Source organism: Rhinatrema bivittatum, chromosome 8 (assembly GCF_901001135.1).
Source record: "Rhinatrema bivittatum chromosome 8, aRhiBiv1.1, whole genome shotgun sequence".
Taxonomy (NCBI): Eukaryota; Metazoa; Chordata; class Amphibia; order Gymnophiona; family Rhinatrematidae; genus Rhinatrema; species Rhinatrema bivittatum.
This window is the reverse complement of record NC_042622.1, coordinates 83,000,165-83,021,594: the sequence shown is the minus strand read 5'-3', so window position 1 is coordinate 83,021,594 and position 21,430 is coordinate 83,000,165. Positions and strand designations below refer to the sequence as shown.

The 21,430-nt window shown below is 43.2% G+C and overlaps 1 protein-coding gene across 2 annotated transcripts in view; it reads right to left on the bottom strand.

Moving 5' to 3' along the window:
• The window catches only part of USP20 (ubiquitin specific peptidase 20), a 211,290-nt gene that overhangs the window by 3,219 nt on the left and 186,641 nt on the right, over nt 1–21,430 (bottom strand). The window contains exon 25 of one of the 2 annotated variants that reach the window (XM_029614270.1): nt 439–1,675. The exons of the other annotated variant lie outside the window; for it this stretch is intronic. The gene's annotated coding sequence lies outside the window, so the exon portion shown is untranslated. Of the gene's footprint in view, nt 1–438; nt 1,676–21,430 lie in introns of those variants that run through there. 2 annotated transcript variants of the gene reach the window in all.

Here is a 21,430-nt window from a genome sequence, read left to right as displayed (position 1 = left end):
CTAGGACATCTGAAGTCTAGGGAGGAGGAGCTGTGCTTTATAACATACTTTTACAGTACGCTTGGGGGAATTCTGCTTAAAAAATTAAAATTCTGCATCTTTGAATAGTGACTTCTGCATTGCATTTTAAATTATTCAGACACAATTACATTGTTATTTTAACAAAATGCAGAATTTGTAAATATTGAGCCGGATTTTCAAAGGGTTACGCGCGCCGGGCCTATTTTCAAAAGGTCTGGCGATGCGTGTAAAGCCCCGGGGCTTTACTAAAGGGACAGGGCAGGGGTGGGGCCAGAGACCTCCGACATAGCGGCCATTGCCGCTGTGTCGGAGGATCGCGTGTCGGCAGGTTGTTGGCGCGCGCAACTTACGCCTGCCTGGAGGCAGGCACAAAAAGTAAGATAATTTTGGGAGGGGGTTAGAGTAGGGCTAGGGGGGGAAAGGTTAGGGGAAGGGGTGGGAAGGTTAGGTTAGGCGGAAGGGAACAGGGGAAGGCAGTGCGGCTCGGCGCACGCAAGGTGCACGATTGTGTACCTCCTTGCGCACACCGACTCCTGATTTTATAACTTGTGTGCGCAAGTTATAAAATGGGGCATACATGTATGCCGCGTGCGCTCCTTTTAAAATCTACCCCATTGTGTGCAGAATTATTCATTTTTTTGTGCAGAATTCCCCCAAGAATAGGTGTTCTCACATTTGGCCTCACAGCACCCAGAATTTTCACCAAATGCTTTGCCATTGTTGCTGCTCACTTAAAGAAAACTAGTGCTCATTTCCTGCCAATCTCTTCAAGAAGCTCATTCATCCATTCTTCTTGCAATTAGCATTCTTCAGACTCTAGGATTTCTAATCAAGCTACAAAAATCCAACATGAAACTATCTCATGTAATTGGCTTCATAGAGGCTCATTTGAACACAGTCCAAAGAAAAGAGTTTCTTCATCAACAGGTCTCTGCCGCCTTTTGCATGAAGAAGTCAAGTCACATGGAAGCAACAGTTTATGTCTCCCCTTTCAGATGTCTTCACATGAGACAGGCTCAATAGAACCAACATCTCCAGCCATTGTCAAATTAATTTATTTTCTAAAAGCATTTCTTACCCACTCCTAAAGATACTGGACAGAGTACATAAAAAATTAATGAAATACCCAGCAATATGGATCATTAAAAAAATCCTGTCTTTTTACATCAGATGTTGAAAACACAAAAAAATGCTCATAAAAGGGATCTGTTGTAACTGTATTCAGTTTCCAAATGCTTGGCCAAACAGCCACGCCTTTACTTTTTTCCTGAAGGAACTCAGGCAGGTTTCAGTTCTTATCTGGAAGGGAATTCAGACCTTAGGACCTACCTACCGTACTTATTCCTGCATTTTGCAAAGACATGAGAATATTTAATCCTGTCATAAAACTTTTGACATGGTAACTGGATGATGTAAATCTTTTACAAGGTCAATTCTCCCACCAACCCTGCTTTCAAGAAATTCTGAAGACAGCTGTTTTCAATCAAGGTTGGGGTGTTCATCTGAGAAATGTACCCTCTCAAGGAATGTAGTCACTAGATGAGAAGCTCCTTCATATCAACAACCTACAATTGAGAGCAGTCTTCAGTGATCTGAAGGTGTTCATTCCATAGGTGAAGAACAAGGTTATGTTGATCCAGAGAAGCAGGTGACACTGTTTTATATCAACACACAAGGGGAAACAGGTTCTTACAAACTGTGACTAGAAGCCTCCGAAGTTTGTAAATAGGCAATTTCCTAAAGCATTTTTCTTCTACCTCTCTATCTTCTGGGAAAGCAGAATTAGATAGCCACATAAATGGTCACTACATGACCACATAGCACAGAAACGTTTTCATAAACAGACCTCTACAACGTTCCCACATATTGCTCCAGACTAGCAAAAGGCAGATTGGCAGTGGATGCTTTCTCAATTTGATGGAATCTCTACACATTTCTGCCAGTGCTGTTCATTTTAAAGACTGTTCAAAAACTGAGAAGGAAGGACACATGATGTTGATCACCCCTTTCTTGGCCTCGTCAGTTCTTAGTTCCCTGGCTCCAATTTCTAGCTCTTCAACAATAATACTGCAGCTATTCCATCCCTCATCATACAGTGGGATGGGAATCTACTATATCCCAACCTTTAATCTTTGGCTCCAGTGGCTTGGATATTGAAAGTCAACTAATTTTATCAATGTCATTGCCTGTCACAGGAAAGGAAATTCTTCTTGCCTTAAAACAGTACACTAACAGAGAATCCTACAACTATAAATGGAAAAGATATGCTATACCTGGTGCTCCAAATTCAGGCAGACCTCCTTTTAAGGGACCTATTGCTCTTTTACTTGAATATCTTCTTAACCTTTTCAACTCTGATTTGAAAACTAACTCAGTCAGACTTCACATGCCATAGAGGTATACCATGATTCAGAAAGTGTCCTTATTTTGTACCAGCCTACAGTTGTCAAATTTATGAAAGGTCTCATATCTGTAATCTCCAATAAAAGATCCACCTGCTCCTTGGGATAATAATATAGTCCATGCCATTGTTTGAACCCTTGGCAACTGCAGAACTACAATTCCTTTCTTGGAAAGTTTTATTTTGTTTGTAGTTACTTAATGCTCCAAAGAATGTGAGTTAAAAAGCACTAGGCTCATTATATATAGCTCTTTCACAGCAAAGTTTAAAATCCTAAATTTCTCCCAAAAGCGGTTTCTCAATTTCATTTGAATAAATCCATTGCATTTATTTATTTATTTATTTATTTATTGTATTGCTAACATTTTTTTCAAGACTGCATGTCCATACACGTGAGCAAGCCATCATCCTTGCAAATGCAACAGTAAAGTTCTGCAATACAAAGGATACAGTTCTGGAGAATGAATTCAGAATTGTTCCTCTCTTTTAATCCAATCAATCAATCAAATGGGATTTTTGAGTAAGAGAGAATTTTTTCTACTTGAATCTTTGATTGTATCACTTACTACTACAATCAAACGGGACATCTTCAAAGTAAAATAAAGACCCATCAGTTTAGGGTTACAGTTACTTCTTTAGTTTATCAGGTTAGGAATACAGCTACTTTAGTTCATCTGTACTTTGCTTCCTTAGAAGATATCTGAAAAGCTGCTATTTGGTCCTCTATCCATACATTTAATGCTCACTATTGCCTAGAGGCTGCTTTGCATCAAGGCAGCAGTGGTGGACAGAGTTCTTCAAAGCTTATTTAATTTGTTGAATGCTAGCCTTCATCCTTGGATAAAATGTATGAGTTGCAATGATCTACTACCAATATGTAAAAACAACAAAATAATCATATGCGACCCTCTGCTTGGGAGTCCCCACTTGTGTGGCTGATATAGCAAGTTTGCTTATCTGTAAACAGAGTTTGCCATAGACAGCAAGATGAATTAGCTTTGACACAGGGGTGATGTCATCTGATGGCACCAAATGAACTCATCTCTCTGAGCTCAGTAAAGTATTTACTGAGCATGTGGGGTGATTCCTGCATGTGCTCATAGCCCCATGAGCCCCTCAGCCCATTTCAGAGCTTAGTATGCTTTAGCGAGATAGTTGACACTCCAGGGAAATGGGTGGAAAATAAGCATGGCTAATTCATCCTGCTTTCTACAGAGAACCCTGTTTACAGGTAAGCAAATGTATTTTCTGTGTCAACAAGCAGGCATGGAAGAGTCATGACACATGGGGAATTCCAAGCTGAAGATTGTACAGTGGAGTACTTACTGAATAAGAATCTAGTCCTACCAGTGAAGAGTGGACTACTAGGTGAATAGGTTGTGCAAATCTGCTTATCCAAAATTACTGTCATCTCTTCACACCCCAGAGAATTGTAGGATGTGACGGTATGCGCAGATGACCAAATCTCAGCTTTGCAGATGTCTTCAATAGAAGCGGCCCTTAAGTGCATCCCTGAGTTTGCCATGGCTTTCACTTGATGAACCTTGGAGGAGTCTATAATTTGTAGACCAGCTAATGCATAAGGGCCCAATTTGACAAAGTTTTTTTGGCAACTGCCATTCCTAGTCTACTAGGGTCATAGGCAACAAATAACTGAGAAGTCCTTTAATGAGGCTGAGTTCTTTTCAAATAGTAGGCCAAGGCCCTCTTACAGTCCAAAGGAAGGCTTTTTTCCTTCATGAGCATATGGCCTTAGGAAGAAAGTAGAAGGTACAATTTTTTGGTTTATATGAAAAACTGACACTACCTTAGGAAGGAACTCAAAGTGAGTGCAAAGAACCATTAGAGAGAAAGTGAGTAGTGCACCAGTGCTTGTAGTTCACTGACTCATCAAGCAGTTATGATGGCCACTAAAAACAATACCGTTCATGTGAGAAACTTCAAAAGAACCGAATCCAATGGCTCAAATGGAGGCTTTACAAATTTGGTTAAAACAATGCTAAGGTCCCAGAGGCTTAGAGTGCCACAGTCCTTTCATAAATTTGAATACTAACAGAGGAGTAGAAATTGGAGCACCTTCCTCCTAAAGATGGTATATTGCAATGGCACTAAGGTGTGTATTTTCACTGAAGGCATGCTAATTCCTAATGATGAAAGGGAAAACAAGTAGCAAAGCAGAGCCCATGGGGTACAGGGGAACAGGTCCAGGGATCCAGAATGGCCCCAGGCTGAGAATCTCTTCCATTTGAAGTTGTAAGCATTCCTTATTAAAGGCTTCCTGGCTAAAATCAGGATAGCCTCCACTTCTTTGAGAAGAAGCAGGGAAGAAACTACTATGGGCCGGATTTTAAGAATTACGCGCGGGCGCATGTTATAAAATCCAGGGTCGACGCATGCAAGGGGGTGCACACCGAGCCCTAGGGGAGCCCCGATGGCTTTCTCCGTTCCCTCCCCCCCACCTTCCCATATCTATCCCGCCCCCTAGCCCTACCTAAATCCCCCCTACCTTTATTTTTTTTATTTACGCCTGCCTGATCCCCCGGCATGGTCGCTGTGCCGGAGGCCTCAGTCCTGCCCCCGGACCGCCCCGCCCACTCCCCGCCCCTTTTTTCAAGCCCTGGGTCATGTGCACGTTGCTGGGCCTATGCTAAATAGGCTCGGTGCGCGCAGGAGCAGGTTTTAAAGGGTTACGCGCGTAACCCTTTTAAAATCCACCCCTATGTGTTCAAACATCCATGCTGTGATAGCTAGAGAAGGCAGATTTGGATGGCATAAATGCCAATGAGAGACAGGGATGTGCCTAGTGAAATCGGAGACTGTTCAAACCTGAGAAAATAGGGGAACCACGCTAGTCTTGTCCATGCCAGAGCAATGAGAATCAATCATATTTGCATGATCCCATAGAACATTCTTGAATGTCCTTACAATTAACAGGATCAGATGATAGGCTTATAGAAGATCTGTATTCCAGCCTAGTGGAAAAGCATCAGGAACTGAACTGAATTCACTTGGAAGAATGAAACAAAAAACTTTGATTTTTTTTTTCTGTTGCTGCTTATATATAATAAGACTATTGTGGGCTGACACCAACAGTCAAACAGACTGCCACCTGCTGATCCAGTGACCACTCTTGAAGAAGTAGGACTTGACTGAGGTAGACCACCAGAGTGTTTTGGGATTGTGGAAGGTACATTGCTTGTAGATTAGCTCTTTTGTAGATAGCCCATGCCAAGCTTCTGAGTTTCTTGAAATAGGCAAAGGAGCATGTTCCCCTTTGTTTATTTACATAGAACATGGCAACCTGTTTCAATCAAGATTCTCCTTCCCTTAGAAGATGAGAGAATATTTTAACATAACAGATGGTATGTAGTTCCAAGAGGTTGATCTGAAGATGACTATTAAGAACCTTGTTCCTTGGGTTCATGCTAAACCTATATGAGCTTCCCACTCCCTTGTGGAGGCATTAGTGGAAAAAGTTAGCTGATGAGGCAGCATCCTCACAGAGAACCCAACATCCACAAATAAAGGTTTCAACCACAGCTGAAGAACTTACTTCTTTTTGATTGATATCCTGATGCACTAGGTCAGTGATTGCCATAGCTGATCCCATAGGCATCAAAGGCTTCATTGTATGCCTCATACACAGTCAAGTGAACAGTACAATATGAACTGCTGCTGTGACCCAGGATGACTAGGGCTAACCTTGCTAGAGCTTTATCCCGCTGCAGTAGGATCTTTACCGGCCCCTGTAGCACTAAGGTTCTTTCACTTGGGAGGAACACTTGGTCCCAAACTGAATCTTCTGGATAGGAGTGAAGGTTGATTCGATGGCATTGATCAGGCAACCCAGGGACTGTAGCATCTGAAATTTTTTTCCAGGGGAAAATCAGTCACCAAAATTCCAGGAGGAATCAGTCACCAAATAATCATTCAGATAGGGAAAGATGCAGACCCCTACCCAGCATAAGTATACCACTGTGTAACATTTGGCTGGCCAAGGAATGGCCCCTTGACTGGCCATACTCACCCTTTGATGCCGCAACTCCCCATGCAGCAAGGATGCCGCCATGTTGCCTCTTTAGCATCCTACTTAGGCATGCATGACAGCCCGACGCTGAATGATATAGACCCTGCTGTGGGAAACCAGGTGCAGTGGAGGAAGATGATGTCAGTGCGGGCTAGGACTTTAAAACCTAGCCACGCTCCTAGCCAGTGCCTCACAACAGGTCCTTCTGCCTTGCAGTGCATGTTGCTAGTTCCCGTGCCTTGACTTGTTGTCCCACCCTGCATTATGTTCCTGCTGTCTTGCCTGGTTTGTGCCCTTGCCTTATCCTTTCTGCCTTGTCCTCCTTGCCTTATCCTTTCCTTCTACCTTGCTCCAGTCCTCAGAGTCCTGTCTTGTCTTGCCTTGTCTGTTCTGCTCAGTCTTACCCCTCAGTGTCTCATCTCTGTCTATCTTGGCTTGATGTTCCGGTTCTTACATCTACCTTGGATTCTAACTTCTCTCTTGGATTGCTACCTACAGATAGTATACAGGTCCTGCCTTTGACCTGGACACTATCTGCTTGCTACCTGCCCATTGCCCATACCAGGACTCTCTCTGACTGCTCTTTAAGGGACACTTGCCTAAGCCCTGCTAGCCCTTGGAACCCAAAGGCTCAACCCACAGAGAATGGAGTTGATACAGTAAGGACGTGTCTGCCTATCACACTAAATCAACCATGCCACAGCCTAAAGACTTACATCCCTGACACAATGCCACTGCCAGGCACATGGGGAACACCTTCAGGGCTGCAGCTAGGCCAAATGGAAAGACTGTACTAGTAATGAGCCCCTTCCACTACAAATGTGTCATCTCCAGTGCAGATGATGAATAAGAATAGGAGCATAGGCATCCTTGAGATCCAGGACAGACATCCAATTGCCTAGTTTAAAGAATTGAAGGATCGCATGAAGGGAGTTTATCTTGAACTCCTCCCACATCAGAAGTTTGTTCAGTTTTTGTAAATCCAGAATAGGTCTCAGCCCCTAATTTTCTTGGGAATCAGGAAGTAATGGACATAAAATCCCTGGTCTTGATCGTGGGGAGGAACCAACTCTATCGCTCTCTGTTGAAGGAGCAATTCCATCTCCAGATGAAGAAGAGCTGAAACAGGTCTGAAATGAAGACTGAAAACTGTTGGGTCGATGGTAAGCAAGAGAAGTGCAAGCGGTAACCACACTCCATAATTTTCAGGACCCAGTAATCCTTGATTATCTTTTTCTACTCAGAGAAAAGATTGAGCCCTTTTCCCACTGGACGCAACAGGGACTTGGGCTTGAGACTTGACAATTTATGTCCAGATTTCACTTGTGACTGTTGCAGGGTTTTAGGTTGATACCATTCCCTTTGACGCCTTCTGGCAGGAAGCGCTGCTGCAAAGGAAGGGCTGGTTGAGGATGGTGGTAGGACTAAAAGGGGAGTCTATGAAAGAACATAGACCTATAAAAGAAGCATTAGCATCTGGGAGCCAAAAGTTGATCACCTCCTGTTGAAATAGATGGGATAGCAACCTGGTCTCCCCCTTCATCTGTGCCACAGTTTTCTTGACTTCTCCCCCCAAACAAGGGGCATCTGCAATTTTTTTCTTAAGATCGCTGACCCCCATCCAAGCCCCAATAGTAGCCATTGACATCCTTGCCATGGTATGAAAAGCTTCACAGAGCGAACAAACCATATGCCACTCAGCTTCCTCAACTGCCATGTGCACCTTGGCCTGTTCAGGGGCCAGTATTCCATGAGGGACTTCATCTTCTTAATAGATTCATCTAAGTATTTTGTAATCTGTCATGATCTTTTGGACTGACAGTATATAAAATGCCTAAATAAATAAAATAAAATAACTATGTACTGAGCCATATACAATTGGTGTATCAATATATGGGAGCATAGCATGGAACTTAGAAACAACTTCCCAAAAGGGTCTTCAGCAGGTGAAGTGTTAGATATCCTTAATGTTGTTTGCCTTCTTAGGGGCTGATTCCACCACTATTGAATGGTGCAGGAGCTGAACCACACCAAAACTAGGTGCTGGTTGAACCATATATTTGAGATCCAATTTTCTGGCCAGCAGCAGGCACCCGGTAGGATTTGGCATATTCTGGACTGCAGATCTCAAGCAGTTTGTGTACCAGGATCATTGCAGAGTCCACCGGAGACTCTAGGAGCTGGAGGTCAAAAACCTGACTTCATTCCTGACATTAATATTCATTGTCTTTGCCAGTTTGTCTAGCAACTTGGAATAGCAGAGGTCCTCAGATGGTGAAGAGTGCTGCAGCAATTCCATCTGATTGGAATCCCAATTGAACTTTCCTCTGATCCAGGTAAAGAAGCAACATTGAGCCATGACACCTCAGATGGGAAACGTCTTGAGGGGGACATTGAACTAGTCAAGCCTTCCTCATGGACTTCTGATTGGTGGCAGAACTCCCTAAATGCAGGTGAAAGGTTGCCCAAATGTTAAGAACATAAGAAATTGCAAAGCTGGGTCACACCAAGGGTCCATCAAGCCCAGCATCCTGTTTCCAACACAAGCCAAACCAGGCAACAAGAACCTGGCAAGTACCCAAACACTAAGAATATCCCATGGTACTGATGCCAGTAATAACAGAGGCCATTCCCTAAGTCAACTTGATTAATAGCAGTTAATGGGCTTCTCTTCCAAGAACTTATCCAAACTTTTTTAAACCCAGCTACACTAACTGCACTATCCACATCCTCTAGAAACAAATTCCAGAGCTTAATTGTGCACTGAGTGAAAAAGACTTGTCTCCGATTAGTCTTAAATTTATTTGCTAACTTCATGGAGTCCTCCCTAGTCCTTCTATTATCCAAAAGTGTAAATAACCAATTCACATCTATTTGTTCAAAACCTCTCATTATTTTAAAGACCTCTATCATATCCCCCCTCAGCCATCTCTTCTCCAAACTGAACAGCCCTAACCTCTTCAGCCTTTCCTCATAGGGGAGCTGTTCCATCCGCTTTATCATTTTGGTCACCCTTCTCTGTACCTTCTCCATCGCAACTATATCTTTTTTGAGATGCAGTACCTAGAATTGTACACAGTATTGAAGGTGCAGACTCACCATGGAGCAATACAGAGGCATTATGATATTTTCCATTTTGTTAACCATTCCCTTCTTAATAATTCCTAACATTCTGTTTGCTTTTTTGACTGCTGCAGCACACTGAGCCAACGATTTCAAAGTATTATCCACTATGATGCCTAGATCTTTTTCCTGGGTGGTAGCTCCTAATCTGGAACTTTACATCCTGTAACTACAGCAAGGGTTATTTTTCCCTATATGCAACACCTTGCACTTGTCCACAATAAATTTCATCTGCTATTAAGATGCCCAATCTTCCAGTCTCGCAAGGTCCTCCTGTAATGTATCGCAATCCACTTGTGATTTAACTACTTTGAATAATTTTCTATCATCTAAAAATTTGATAACCTCACTCGTCGTATTCCTTTCCAGATCATTTATAAATATATTGAAAAGCACCGGTCCAAGTACAGATCCCTGAGGCACTTCACTGTTTACCCTTTTCCACTGAGAAAATTGTCCATTTAATCCTACTCTCTGTTTCCTGTCTTTTAACCAGTTTGTAATCCACGAAAGGACATCGCCTCCTATCCCATGACTTTTTGGTTTTCTTAGAAGTCTCTCAAGAGGGACTTTGTCAAACTCCTTCTGAAAATCCAAATACACTACATCGGTTCACCTTCATTCAAGATTATTAACCCCTTCAAAAAAATGAAGCAGATTTGTGAGACAAGACTTCTCTTGGGTAAATACATGTTGACTGTGTTCCATTAAACTATGTCTTTCTAAATGCTCTATGATTTTGGTCTTTAGAATAGTTTCCACTATTTTTCCCAGCATTGAAGACAGGCTCACTGGTCTATAGTTTCCCAAATTGCCCCTGGAGCCCTTTTTAAATATTGGTGTTACATTGGCCACCCTCCAGTCTTCAGGTACAATGGATGATTTTAATGACAGGTTACAAATTTTAACTAATAGATCTGAAATTTCATTTTTTAGTTCCTTCAGAACTCTAGGCTGCATACCACCTAGTCCAGGTGATTTGCTACTCTTTAGTTTGTCAATCTGGCCTACTACATCTTCCAGGTTCACAGTGATTTGGTTCAATTCATCTGACTCATCACCCTTGAAAACCATCTCCCCAACATCCTCATTAATAAACACAGAAGCAAAGAATTAATTTAGTCTTTCTGCAATGGCCTTATCTTCCCTAAGAGCCTCTTTAATCCCTCGGTCATCTAACAGTCCAACCGACTCCCTCACAGGTTTCTTGCTTCAGATATATTCTTTTAAAAGTTTTATTATGAGTTTTGCTTCTACGGCCAACTTCATTTCAAATTCTCTTTTCGCCTGGCTTATCAATGTTTTACACTTAACTTGACAATGCTTATGCTTTTTCCTATTTTCTTCAAATGGATCCTTCCAATTTTTAAACGATGTTTTTTGACTAAAATAGCCTCTTTCACCTTAACTTTTAACCATGCCGGTAATCATTTTGCCTTCCATTCACCTTTCTTAATGCATGGAATATATCTGGACTGCGCGTCTAGGCTTGTATTTTTAAACAATGTCCATGCCTGTTGACCACTTAACCTTTGCAGCTGCATCTTTCAGTTTTTTTTTATTTTCCTCATTTTATCAAAGTTTCCCTTTTGAAAATTTAGTGTTAGAGCTGTAGATTTACTTATTAGACCCATTTCAGTTATTAGTTTAAATTAGATCATGTTATGATCACTATTGCCAAGTGGCCCCACCACTACTACCTCTCTCACCAAATCCTGTTTCTACTAAGAATTAAATCTAAAATAGCTCCCTCTCTCGTTGGTTCCTGAACCAATTGCTCCTTGAAGCAGTCATTTATTACATCCAGGAACATTATGTCTCTAGCATGTCCTGATGTTACATTTACCCAGTCAATATTGGGGTAATTGAAATCTCCCATTATTACTGCAATGCCAAATTGGTTAGCTTCTGTAATTTCTCTTAGCATTTCTTCATCTGTCTGACCAATTTGTCCAGGTAGACGGTAGTATACTCCTATCACTATACTCTTACCCAACACACATGGAATTTCTACCCATATCGATTCTGAGCATTTAGTCTCTTGTATGATCTTTATCCTGTTGGACTCTATACCCTCCCAGACATAAAGTGCCACACCCCCACCAAGTTGATCCTCCCTATTTTTGCAATATAATTTTTACCCTGACATAGCACTGTCCCATTGGTTATCCTCCTTCCACCAGGTCTCTGTTATGCCAATCTCATCATTTACTGTTATACACTCTAACTCTCCCATCTTACTTCTTAGATTTCTGGCATTGGCATACAGATATTTTAAAATAAGTTTTTTGTTTGCTTTTCAGTTGTTAGGGAAAATTTGGAAATCTTTAGCTCAGGTGATTTTTTTAGATATAAGCACATGGACTATGTTTACTTTTATTGGAACCTCTCTGTTGAGATGCCCCAACTCTCCTGTTTCATTAGTATCCTTCAAGGATACATTCCTCCGAACCATGCACTGCTGGGTGACTGTCAGCTTTCACCCTTGTTCTGGTTTAAAAGCTGCTCTATCTCCTTTTTAAAAGTTAGTGCCAGCAGCTGGGTTCCACTCTGGTTAAGGTGGAGCCCATCCTTTCAGAAAAAAAGTCTCCCTTCTTCCCCAAAAGTTTCCTCAGCTCTTTACAAAACTGAATCCCTCTTCTCTGCAGCTTCGTCTTATCCATGCACTGAAACTCCGGAGCTCTGCCTTCTTCTGGGGACCTGCATGTGGAACAGGAAGCATTTCAGAGAATGCCACCCGTTTTGATAGAGGATCAAGAGTCTTCTCCTGTCTTCAGGAGCCAGAGAGGCAAAAACCTTTTTACCATTTCAGTAATTTGGTCCACTGACTGATCCTCCTCAGTTTGCTGTAGAAGAGCTGAGGCCCTTGGCTCTAATGAAGAGGGCTCAGGTGCACTCCATGCCAAATTGGCAGGGCTCTGCAGTCAAGACTCTGGTTTCCGTGCAGGTAGAATAATATAGAGAAAATATTAAGAGGGTCATACGTCCGTGAGAGCACTGGGACAAAAATCAGATTGAGGGAGTTCATGAGGCAGCATATGCACAGGAACCAGCACGCAGGCTCAATAAAGGTTTTATTGAGCTTGGAGAAGATATACCATCGGATTATATCACCCACTTGTCATGGCTAATTTATGCCTGCTTATCCACAGGGAAAATTATGTTGCTAACCTATTAGAGGTATGCTCTGGAGAAAGCAGGATAAATAAGCCATACAGTCCCTCCCACCACTTATTTTAGAACTGAAGTTTAACTTGCTGTTATGACCGAGGAGACTTGCATGGCAGGCAGCTGTGTAGGAATGCCCACACATGCTCAGAAAGATCTAGGTTTTGCTGAACAAGCATTTGTATAGTTGATTTATCCTGCTATCTATCAAGAACATTGTTTCAGGTAAGCAATTTAGCATTTGTCCCTGCTTCAGAGTGTACAAAACTCATTGCTTAATCTTTGGTGATAGGCCTTTAAAAGGTTTCACATCCTCAAGTCCAATATCATAATAAAAATGCATAGGAAAAAAAGAATGATCAGGGAACCCAAATCACAAGAAAAATTCCCTGTGTAGTTAGGATTCAGCTGTTACCACACCACTCAGTATCAGGAAGGAGTGGGACCAATGTGAGGGGCAGGAGCCTCAACAGAACTGCTAGTGTTCAAGTCCTTGGAGCCCTAAGGTTACTTGGTTTATTTGACAAGCCCTGCAGATTCAGGCAGATGTATGGAATTTCTCTATTGTTGTTAATGCTGCTGTCATCACCATACTCTCAGAAAACAGTAAGCCAGTTATGACAATTGTTAAACAGAACAAGAAGCTACTATAGGTCAGCTTGCTGCAGGGCGGCCACAGTTGGTAAGAGATCTAAACAATTAAGTAGGTATTCTCATAGAAAATGTTATTTGCTTACTGTTCATATACCTACTGCACTGTTACCCCTGCTAACATGACCATTCTTCTGTGACATCTCCATAGTGTTGTATGTACAAGAAAAACTGTTGTCTGTTATATTTTATACAGGTGAACAGTATATTATTGTAGGGCATGCAAGTATTAGAGTCTGTGATGCCACGCAGTGCTTTAGCTTTATAAAATGTCAAATGTGTTTTTAAATTAAAAGAAAAATAGATGCTGAGTATCTTGCAGCCATGGCCTTTAGTATGGACAGGGGAAAAGAAGTAAATACAAAGCAGTGTTTGATTTGTCAGGGTTCCTCCTGCACTATCTGAGACTATTAGAGACCCTGGGGCATTATGAGATCTAGAATGTCAGCTGGGAACCCAGTCAAGTTTTTGTATGACCTATTGTAGTTTCCAAAACTCATCATCTGCATATCCAAATGGCATTCTGGAATGCTTAGAGTAGGTACCCAGGTGTCAGGCTGGGAGTTCATTACCAGTGAACAGGGATCCAAGTGCCAGAATGGAAAGCATCAGATCCAGTATCACTATCTGGATTCCATTTTGTCCTCCACTGGTTTTCACTAAGCCACCTCTGTTGGACAGCCAGAGAATACATTTAAGTAGGGTATACATTTACATCTCATACACATTACAAAGTGGAGTGAGATGGGAAGAACCTTTATTTATGCAAGAAATCAAAAGGAATGTGTCATTTAGGCCTGAATTCATCATTCATCGCTGAATGATGAATCCAGCGAAATCGGGGGGAGCAGGCCTGCGAAAGCCCGCAGCCTTTGCACCACCGCGGTGTCTTCGCTGCCGGCTTTCGCACCAAATAACACCACCGTGAAAGGTGGTGCTATTCGGCGTGCTACTGCCAATGATAACGTTGGTAACGTTTTCACCGGTAGCAAAGACACCGCCAAACTCCTCCCTCCTCCCACCCCAACTCCTTCCCTCCCCCTAAGCATTATATCGCATGAGAAAAGTCCCTTTTCGCATGCGATATGGCCTTATCACGTGCATTAGGGCCCTAACGCACGCGATAAAGCTTTAGTGAATGACCCTATTAGTGTTAAAGTACCATTTTTTGTAGCCTAGCCAAACCAAAGTTGTGTATTGTGGTTAGAGCCAGCACTGTGACCTGTCCCAAAAATCAGATCCAGACTGATGATCAAAGGAAGGTATATCTCCCTTATAAACAGGCAAAAAACATGGGAAGAGGAGTGTTCCAGCCCAGCTGTATACACATAGGGTAGCTGTATGACACTGCAGTGCATTACTGAAGCTCTTAGCAATTGTAAATAGAGAAAAAATAATTTACGTTAACCAAGATGGTAATGCTATTTTCAAAGAAAAGCTATATTAGGTAGATTATTTTTTGTGCCTGAAGTGTCAAATTTTAAATAAGCCAAAATTATATTTTAGTCTAAAAATGTTTAGCACTTTTTTGTATTTTGGGTTGTGTGTGTCTCTTGTGATGTTTACATCTTTGATTTTGTGATGGCATATTTCAGTATTGTGAATGATAAATGTTTAGAATGTAAGGTTTTACCACTTCAGGAAGGTATGACCTCTGGCAAAAAGCATTTCAGCTTCTACAGTGAAGAAAAAAATCTCTATAAAAGTATTTAAAAAAATTAGAACTGTGATGTTACTCAGCAACTGTGGTACAATAAGGAGGTAGAAACCTTAAGTTGTAAGTAATAGTATTTAACAAAAAGCATGACTCTATTTTGCCACTCAGTTCCAGGAACCACAAATTTGCTAAAATAAATACATATAAAATAAATATTGTAGTAAAGGATGTGCTACTTTGTTGCTGGATTTTTTTTTTAAGGTGAATACTGCTTAAAACTATCACAAAAGAACTTCTCAATCTTAGGAGACTCTGCTATCTCTTACTGTATAACATACTTTACAAGTACAGGAAGTGTATTAGGATGAGGTGTGAGTGGATTACAGGTACATAAGGTGAAATTTAAACTTACCTATTAATTTCCTTTCTCCTAGGACAAGCAAGATGGTTGTCCTCACACATTGGTGACTACATCGGATGGAGCCCAGCACGGATAAAACTTATTTCAAAGTTTCTGGAACTTTGACTGATCATGCCGAGCATGGCCTATTCCACGCGGGGTCCCTCTTCAGTCTTTTTTCCCACGGAGTTTTCACCTCGTGATAGAGTGAGCTTGTGGCTTTTCTTTAGAAACTGCCTTTGAAACCTTTTTTGTACCGTCCTTTTCGGATTTTCCCTTTTCTTTCTTTCATCATGGCCCCATCCGATTTCCACCAGTACCCCTAGTGTCCGAGGAACATGTCCATCACAGACTCCCCACGAGGTGTGTGTCCTCTGGCTAGGGGCATCACATTTATTTATTTATTTAACACTTTTATATACCAAAATTCATGTAGAAAATTACATATCACTTCGGTTTACAGAATAACATTAACTAGCATGTAAGAATGCTTTTATATTTAACAAGGAAAGAATAACTTGGAGCCATGGAACAGGGTCAAAAAACAATTAAATAATATGATTTTTTTCATGGGGCCAGAGATTAACTGGCTGAAGGTCTGTGAATCTAGAGTTAACTAAGGGTCAAGGTGAAATCGGAGCTTAATTAGATTGATCATCTGTCGGGTTGGAGTACTAGCTTGGATGCTAGTCTGTTGGTGTGAAAGGTAATGACCTAGGAAGATCCTCTGTATGAAAGAAAAGCTTGGTCGAACAGCCAAATTTTAAGTCTCTTTTTGAAGGTAGTATGGCATCGTTCTAGCCGGAGTTCTGGTGGAAAAGAGTTCCATTGCGTCGGGCCCGAGGTGGATAGCGCTCGTTTTCTTAAAGAAGATTTAATGGGTGTGGCAAGGAGTGTAATCCTATATGCAGACCTCACCGGTCTGGAGGGTAAATGTAGCTGAAATGGGATATTGAGCTCCAGTGGACTGAGATTGTGAATGGTTTTATGTATGATTGTTAGTACTTTGTATATTATTCTGAATTTGATTGGGAGCCAATGCAGATTCATTAGGATAGGAGTAATATGCTCTCTTTTGTTGGTCTTGGTCAATATCCTGGCTGAGGCATTTTGCAACATCTGTAAGGGTTTGATGGTGTTCGCTGGAAGGCCGAGTAGAAGTGAATTGCAATAGTCAATTTTTGAAAAGATAATTGCTTGTAGGACTGAACGGTAGTCTTGGAAGTGAAGGAGTGGTCTCAGCCGTTTTAGAACTTGTAATTTAAAAAAGCCTTCCTTTGCAGTGTTGTTGATGAATCTTTTTAGGTTCAATTGGTTGTCCATTAAGACTCCGAGGTTTCTGACTTGAGGGGAGAAGGATGGTTGACTTGTGGAGAGCGTGTTGGAAACTGTATGGTTACCGTCTTGCGAGACGAGAAGTAGCTCCGTTTTATTAGTATTAAGGATTAAGTTAAGGCTTGTAAGGAGGTTGTTGATATCTTGAAGGCAGTTGTTCCAGAAGTCTAGGGTTTTTTGTAGTGAATTCTTAACTGGAATGAGTACTTGCACGTCATCTGCGTATATGTAATGGGTTAGATTTAGTTTGGAGAGGAGTTGGCAGAGCGGTAAGAGATAAATATTGAAGAAGGTCGGGGATAATGATGATCCCTGAGGAACTCCCAGAGAGGAACAGATGGGGTGAGATACTTTATTGTTGATCTTGACTTTGTAGAATCTGTTTTGGAGGAATGACTTGAACCATCTGTGCGCGGTGCCTTTGATGCCGATGCCAGTTAGCCGCTCCAAGAGTATTGAGTGGTTCACCGTATCGAATGGGGCTGACAAATCGAGGAGAATGAGTAGACAGGGTTGTTTTTTTATCAAGATTCAGAAGTAAGGAGTCTGTTAGAGAGATTAAAAGTGATTCGGTGCTTCAGGCTTTACGGAAGCCGAATTGCAAGTGGGCTAAGATTTTGTTGTCATCTAAATAGTCCGAGAGTTGTTTGTTGACTATTTTTTCCAAGATTTTGGAGATGAAAGGGAGGTTAGCTATGGGGCGGAAGTTGGCCGGGTCGTCTGGGGACAGGTTGGGTTTTTTTAGAAGTGGTTTTAGAATTGCAAGTTTCAGGGGGTCTGGAACTATGCCTTGTGATAGAGAACAATTAATGATCTCTACAATTGGTTTGGCGACAGTTTTTGGAATGGAGATGAGTAAGTTAGATGGGATCGCATCGGTGGGGTGAGAGGCTGGTTTTAGCTTCTTTAGGACTGATTCAATCTCGATGGAGGAAGTCAGCTCGAAGTTTTCCAGGCTTGTGGTCTGTTGGATGTCTGCTGAGTAAGAGTGAGGGTGACTAGGACCAGTATAGGTTTTTACCTGTGTGATCAGATCGGAGATTTTTTTCTTGAAGTAGGAGGCGAGTTCTACGGCTTTGCTGGCTGCTTGATCGTCTGGAATGGTCATGGGGGAAGGTTTGGTGAGGGACGAGACGAGTGAGAATAACGCTTTAGGGTCGAAAATGAAGTTGTGTATTTTCCGTGAGAAGAAATCTCTTTTTGTTCGGAGGATGGATATCCTGTAGTGCATGAGAGATTTGTAAGCCTCCTGGTTTGTTGCTGAAGGATTTTTTCGCCATAGGTGTTCGCTGCTTCTAAGCTCCTGTTTGAGGGTTTTAAGATGTGGGTTGTACCAAGGTTTCCTGTTGTTGGCGTTCGTGTGAAGGGCTTTAGTGGTTAATGGACATGTTGCATCTGCTACTTCCTTGGTGATCTTGATCCAGGAAGATGAAGCTGATTCTGCATCAGAGAGGTCCAGTTGGTCTAATGCTGTGGATAGGTGTGAGCTAAGGATGTCTGGGTTGCATAATTTCCTGAGTTGGATCGTGGATTTTTGTCTCGGATGTGGGATGGGTTGGAGGTTCTTCAGGGTTACGGAAATCAACCTGTGATCCGACCAAGGGACCGGAGAGCATGTCGTAGCTGTAGGGGTGGTGAGGCGTTCATTTATGAAGATTAAGTCTAGTGTATGTCCTGCTTTGTGTGTCGGCTCTTTAATAATTTGTTTGAATCCCATAAATTTAAGAGTGGTGAGGAAGGTTTCGCAATTGGTAGATTGAGGAGTTGTGTCCACATGGAGGTTGAAGTCTCCCATAATTATAGAAGGAGTATCTGTGTTGATGTGCTTGGCTATGAGTTCAATTAGAGGTGAAGGGTCCAATTCTAAGCTTCCAGGAGGGGCATACACGAGGCTGATTTGTAGGTGTTTGGATTTAAAAACCGCAAATTCAAGAGAGGTTGAGAAGTTTGTGAACTGTAGGCTTAGACCTAGTTCTTTTTTATCAGCTAGAAGTAAACCGCCACCTCTTTTTTTAATTCTAGGGATAGAGAAGACATTGTCTGAAAGAGTTGGGAGTTGGTTGATTAATGCAGTGACTTCAGGTTCAGCCAGGTTTCGGTAATCGCGCAGAGGTTTTGCTTCCATTAAGTAGTCGTGGAGGAGGTGAGTCACATGAGATCGGGGGTTGCTGCATGTGCACCCAGATGACCCCCAAGGGACGTCATGCTCAGCTCGACAAGATGGAGAAGCTCTTTCGGTCGAGGAAGTCCGAGGCATCGACATCGGCAACCTGGAAGCTGCACCGATGGACATCGAGCCATCAGCATAGGTGGGGCAGTTAGTTCCATCGATTGATAGGGGCTTTGGGGACCAGCTCGTCAATCTCTTCCAAGTCGAGGATGTTCGTCGTCATCAACCTCGGCACTAGGGAAAGACTGGGCCAAGCACAGAGGGAAGCCAAGGAAGCAACGTCCCAGTCACCCTCGATGCACGGTGCCAGGCTCAGGAAGGTGCCGGCTCATGCCATGATGCACCTGAAGCAACCCCTTGGCAAGAAGTACCCATCCTCCATCATTGCCAGGGGTCCACAACAGTTTCCACTGGTCCTGGTGCCAATCGCCAATCCACCTTGGGGATCGGAGTAAGATTTGGCCACCCCTCCTGACTTCATAGGTTTTGGCATCAGCAACTTTCAAGGAGGAGCTGGAATGCAGGGTCCAGGTTGACGGTGCAGCAGGTATTGCAGGGCATCGAACCAGTGGCACCAATGGTGCTGGTGCCGGCACTTGCCCTGCTGGAACAGCTCAACATGCTTATCATTGTGTTGCCGACCCATCTGGCGCCGGTTCCTGGGAGGACATTGATGCCTGGTGGGGCACCAATGCTTCCCCCGACCAATATGGTGTTCATTGCTGGTTCCTCCTCCAAGGAAGCTCCATCGAGACCAGCAGAGACACAGAGGCCTGCAGCCTTTTCTGGGGCTGGCTCCAATGCTATCGATGCCCGTGCCTCTGGACGAAGGCCGAGCACCCAGGGCCCCATTCCCTGTGGACTACAAAGAGAGTGAGTCCCCATATGACCCCTGGGGGAATGACACTGCAGAATCCTCCTCAGAGAATTCGGAGGGTCTCCTCCAGATGAGCGAAGGAGATCTGCTCTAGAAGACTTGACCTTCGCAGGTTTTGTACAGATGATGGCGGAGGCCATCCCTTTTCAGTTAATGACAGAGGAGGATGCCAGGCATAAGGTGCTGGAAATCATCCAGTTCATGGAGGCCCTAAAGAGATTGTGGTGGTCCCATGCATGAGATCTTTAGGGGGTTGCTGCTGAGGATCTGGGAGCACCCCTTTACAATACTTCCCATCAACAGGAAGGCAGATGGGGTTACCTCATCCAACAGACTACCGGATTCAAGAAGCGTTCACACCAATCGGTAGTGATCAAATCCACTCTCAAGAAGACCAAGCGCTCTCAGACTTGCACCTTGGCACCCCCGGGCAAGGATCATAAACCGATGGACAGGCTTGGGAGGAAAGTGTTCCAAGCGGCCATGCTAATTGCCCGATTTGCCTCTTACCAGCTCTACATGAGCTAATACACTGACAACCTCTGGAAGCAGGTGCAAGAGGTGGCTGAGCGACTGCCTCAACAGTAGCAAGACCTCTTCTTATAACTGGTGTGTCAAGACCCAGAGTGTGGAAAACACAAGGTTCTTTTGACCTATGATGTTTGAGATGGCAGCGAGAGTCTCTGCAGCGGGAATCAGTGGCCACAGAATGGCATAGCTGCTTGCCTTAAATCTCTGACCAGAGGTACAGGAAAGGCTTGCTGACCTGCTGTGCACAGGAGAGAATCTCTTCGGAGATAAGGCGAGGGACACAGTGGCCCAGTTGCGGGAACACCATGAGACCCTCCAACAGCTCTCTGCTTGCACTTCAGACCTGTCCTCCACAGCGAGGAGGTCCGCAAGGCAGGGTCAGAGGAAGTTTTTCTACTGCCAGAAGAAGTACTATTGTCCAGCTCTTCTCTCCCATTCACAGAGGGTGAGCTCACAGGGCCATCCCAGGCAACAGAGAGCTCCCAAGCCCCAGCTGACTCTCCAGCCAAATCCAGAGATGGGGTTTTGACTGGATCGTAGGGAGTATAAGCCAGCCACCTATACCCAAGATGCTGGACCTCCCAGTCGGGGGCATGCTAGGGTTCTTTGCAGATCAGTGGCCCAGTGTAACCTCAGACCAGTGGGTCTTGTCCATAGTCTGTCAAAGGTACCAATTAAATCTATTGGGTATCCTGCCAAATTTGCCCCCTGTGCCCATTTGGGGGGGGGGGGCAATAGTGCATCAGGAGGTACTACTTCAGGAGCTCTCTGCCCTCCTTAACGGCCAGAGCAGTCGAGCCTGTCTCACTAGGGCAAAGAGGGCAGTGATTCTACTCCCAGTATTTCCTGATTCCAAAGACAACAGGGTCCGTCTCATCCTAGATATGAGGGCCTTGAACAGATTTCTCAAAAAAGAAAATTTCAAGATGGTTTCCCTGGGCACCCTGATTTCCCTCCTGCAAAAAGGGCTATGCTCCCTCAATTTAAAGGAAGCATACATTCACATCAAGATCTTCCCAGGTCCAGGAAGTGTCTCAGATTTGTGGTGGGAAAATAACACTTCCACTAC